Below are 4980 nucleotides of genomic sequence, written 5' to 3'. Positions count from 1 at the left end.
CTTGATTTTCTTGAATCTTGATTTTCTTGAATCTTGATTTTCTTGAATCTTGATTTTCTTGAATCTTGATTTTCTTGAATCTTGATTTTATTGAATCTTGATTTTATTGAATCTTGATATTAAATGTCATTTGAATATAAATGTTATTTTCTTAATTCTTATTTTCTTATTCATTTAACACAAAGTTCTTAACTACAGTATAATATTCCATTAATTCACAACACTCCCTATTAATTGAACCCTAAACGGCTGATATAAAAAACTTCGACCCAAATTTGTTCGTTGGTTATTAGGATTATTTTGTTTTATATGCATTTGTCTCTGACTAAATAAAGCCTAGTACCATGTGATTAAAGTATTACAATATGCTTCTGATTTAAATGTACTAGTTAATAGTGCAAATTAATTGGAGTTATAAATGCGTTACAACACATAGCCGGTGGAAATTTCTTTTCGACGAAGTCCAGTTCAATACTGTTAGGAAGAGAAGTATTTAATTTTACTATTTAATTTTTTTATTCCAAAAAATTAACAAGATGAATTATCACTACATTCTCACAATTTAATTAGCAACTTTAATAAATGACCCTCTCTGATTTGGGAATGAATATGGGGCTGGTATTGAAAATTTTGATGTAATTTGATGGTGCTACTGAATTTAGGTCTGGTGTACCATGATTCAAGCATTTTTTATATTTGATTTCAATAAATTTGTTTTCTTATTAAAAATAATATTATGTATATACATACAAGACACCGCCTTTAATTTATTACAAGAAACAAAAATGTATACAAGATACCATCTTTATTCACATGCATTAAGCTTTCAATATTTTATCTAATGAAATTTTACATTACAGGGTTAATTCAATTCTTTTCCTTATAAAAAATACTATTACCTAAGGTAAGTAAGTATAAATCACTTTTTAGTATTTATGAGAGACAAGGAGACCCCACAAGATGGAGATGGGAGAGACTATAGAGAATTAGATATATGTTGGCACACCTTAGGGAAATGAGAAAGCAATGGTAGCCACATTAGAGAAAAGCTGAAAGAGACTCTTTTATAATTGCTAATCCTTGCTTTTATCAATGGGCAATATCATTTGACCAGTGCTGGTCCTTGTGTGACTCTGGAGTGTTACTGTTCAAAGAATAAAGTTCTAAAGACACATGCACCATGTAGATATGACCAGCCATGACATGCACTATTGACTTGGTTCTTTAGCTTTGTGGGATTTGTAAGTATGTGCTCTAATGCAAACAAAATTTGTTACATAAAGTGGGTTTCATGGCCACAACAGTGATGTTAGAAAGATGGCATCCAAGAATGCAAAGAAGAAATAGAAGACTGTGCAGAAACAAAAGATAGAAAATGAATGAAAGCACATACCAAGCAATGTGCACTCCAACCAGAGAAACAATTGATATGCATTGCAAGCAGAAAGAGATGAAACGAAACTGGAATGGAAAATACAAACGTTATGTATTATTGATTAACTTGTGTGTGTTTACGAGGAATACAAAGGCCGTATATACAAATTTAAATTTCCTAAAAGTTATAACTACCGGTAACCACCAAAACTTATTATAACTAACTACCTTCTATTTTAGCTAATTTATTATTTATTCTAGAGACTTCTTTCCTAACACCTAAAACATTATTTATCATTGCTTTTTTGGATTTATAAACTACTAATTATTCTGGTTTTAAGGATAATAGTTGTTAAAAAAAGTGACATGAAATTTAAGTGACAGTATTAGTTGTGTAGGAAGTCATGACATATTCCTTGAAGATTTTTTTTTACTATTTTGTTGTAAGGATATATAATTTTTGTAGATTATAATTTTGATTTTGATACGTAACTTGTAATGAAGATATAAACCATTATGATGTGCATGCATTATTTTCTTTTCACCTGCAAGACCGGCAATTAGCTAAGATGGGTTATGTCGGGTGTAATCTCTGTGAACCGACCAGCCATAATTAGCTCTCAAGTCATTTCAGTTTTAGGTGTCAATTAACAATTTGTTCAACTACTCACAAGGGATTAATCAAAGTTGTACCATTTTCAACACCAAATAAAGTTGCAAAATTAACTTGTCAAGCTTAGCCACAATTGCATAGCATAGGGATCCAAGACCTTGATTTCAGTCTGACCTGTCCTACTCATACAGTCATACATGCATATGTTTTTTTAATGCATTACTCCAAAATCTTATAGTTGTTAAATAATGCATATTGCACGATAGCACTGTCTCTTTCATCCCTGAAATTGAACTCCCTTTTTCCTAGCTACTTGTTCTGTCTTTGTTTTATCCTTCACATGATTTCTTCTCTTTACAAGCCTCCAAACAAACAGATTCATGAGTAACTTTATCGTGCTTCGTTATTTTTTAGTTTCTTTCTCCTATACGATTAGTATTTTATATAGCAATTGTCTTTTTGTTTGTACAATTATATTGTCATATTTTTAGGTAATCTTTCTGCAGATGAAAACATTTGGCAGGTATCATACGTATATCATTATTAAATATTTCATCAAAGAAACAATCGGAGGATGATTTTCACAATTTTCCAAGTACCTACCTGATACAACAGATTCAGAAAACTTTACATCATTACATATTTCAATCAATAATTGACTTATTCAAATGACTGATGAGTCGAGGAGGAAAACTATTTGTGGTTTGCTCACGTGACTATCGGAAGACGAAATTTATTTTCATATCACAATCACCTGTTAGTGCATTCCAACCCACGAAAACTCAATTAGTAGTATTACTCACTTTGAATAATTTCGCCTTCTTTTTTCGATTAGTGACTAAATACATTAAACATTTTGTAATTTCCACCGGACTTTTGGTACTTATATTAAAAATATTTTTGGTCCTTTACACTGGTCGAATTCTAATATCACGTAGGAATTGATTAGTTGATTGCGTATGGAAGAGAAATATTTGCAAGATGCATTTAAGTATATACTAAACTAAAGTTATAAATACATGATTTTAAATAACGAAATTATATTGCAATTACTTATTTAATTGCTAATTATCATGGTTAATGATAAGGATGTCAAATTTATGTTAAAATCTTCCTGTCTAAATGTTTACGACAGCACATAGATAGAATGGGAGGGGTAGAAGTAGGAGAGATTATTAAATACTATAATTTATAATGATCTCAATCATATTTCCAGCATTAAGTTATAATATATTAGATTAAATTTAGAGAGTGTAATATTTATACACAATTATTACATCATTCATCAATTCATATAATATTATCTTTGTAAAACTCATTCATTATTATATATTTTTCACTTAATTCATAGTGAAATTTTGGTTGGATCTCGGTTATATATAATTTCTAGGAGGGTCCCAAAAGTAAGGGGTAGTAAAGAATATAAGGTCCCACGGTGTTTGTTGGCAACCCTGATGGGCGGCATTGAGAACGACCCATTAACAGCAGCGTCTGTGGCTCTCTTCTCTCATCCCACACCCATCTTTATTCACATTTCTTTTTCATACTTTTCCTTTTTTGTTACTTGTATTCCCCAATATCCCACTCTTTTTCAATTCCATTTCTTTCCCTCAAATTAAATTCCCTTATTAATTTGGTACCATTTATTTCACCCACACGAAGCATTGATTGAGCCAACACGATCTCTTGGTCTGGGAATCCACCAGACACTGATTGAGCCAAGACCTTCACAGCGTGTCTGTTTATGACTTTATGCTCCCTTTTTTGTTTTGGCTAAACACAAAACTGGTGCCCAGCTTCTGGCGTTTAAGCTCAAACTCCTTTCTCATAATAAATCCTAGTGCCCACCATTATCTATGATTTCTTATTCTCTTGCCTCTGCGAGAATGGGTTTAGTTCAACTTTATCACCTTGCTGACACATAGGCCATGCCCTTCACTAGGCTGCGCTAAAATTATATTGCGAATTTGTAGGGGTAAATTCACGTCCACTTTATTGAATGCAAAGAAAAAAATTAATGTATTTTAAGCATAGTTATATCCTTATATTATGTGGGTAAAAAATTAATATATCTCATAGCGTGTTTTTAGGTCTTAACAAGTGTTATTCACTTGAATTATTATTGGTCTTTAGTCTTATATGATATTTGGGATTCAAACCAAATCTTATAACATTTGCTTGTTGGTGGATGTATGTATTATTTGATAATGAATGAATTTGATATATTTATGTAAATTATTAAATACATTGATATTCAGTCGTTTTAGAGACTCGCTTTATGAATAATTTTATGTCCTAGAAATACACACTGCACTTAGGTAGGATGACAATGAGATTCTATCGTGCTGGACAGTGAAGTTTTTCTTGTTTTAAGCGTAGGTATTTATGAAGAATAAAGATACAGTAAAGGATGAGAAATAGTTATTTAACTTATTTTAATTAGTAGTTTTTTTTCTCTTTGTCTTGCTTCCCTGTTACATTTTTCTATAGCATCACATTGAATAATCTAGTAATTGTTTTAATGGTAAAGTGTTATATGTTGAATGGTATCATATCGCTTGTATTTCTGTGTTATATAACTTTATTCCTATATAAAGATAGTGATTCATTTGGCTGATATTACATTTGATCTCAATAAACAAACATCACTTTCAAACATCCCTTACTTATCCAAATTATTTTTCAATAATTTTTTAAAATTTTAAATGAGCTCTATTTTGGAATATACATATCACATATATTTTTTATGAGCATTCTGCATGTCCTGTTTTCTAAAACTGCACTGAAGACTAAGAACATCCACAGTAGTTGTTCTTAAGGTTATTTTTAATAGAATAAGAACATTCTTATTTTATTCTCCACTGTGCTGTTTTTATTCCTTGCGTTTTTTTCTTAAATAAGAATAAAAGTGACTAAATAAGAACATTAATTGTTAAGAAAGAATGGCAATGAAAATACATAATATATAAATAAATACAAGCACCAACATATCA

Source organism: Lupinus angustifolius, chromosome LG18 (assembly GCF_001865875.1).
Source record: "Lupinus angustifolius cultivar Tanjil chromosome LG18, LupAngTanjil_v1.0, whole genome shotgun sequence".
NCBI lineage: Eukaryota > Viridiplantae > Streptophyta > Magnoliopsida > Fabales > Fabaceae > Lupinus > Lupinus angustifolius.
Note: the sequence above shows the minus strand (reverse complement) of the source record.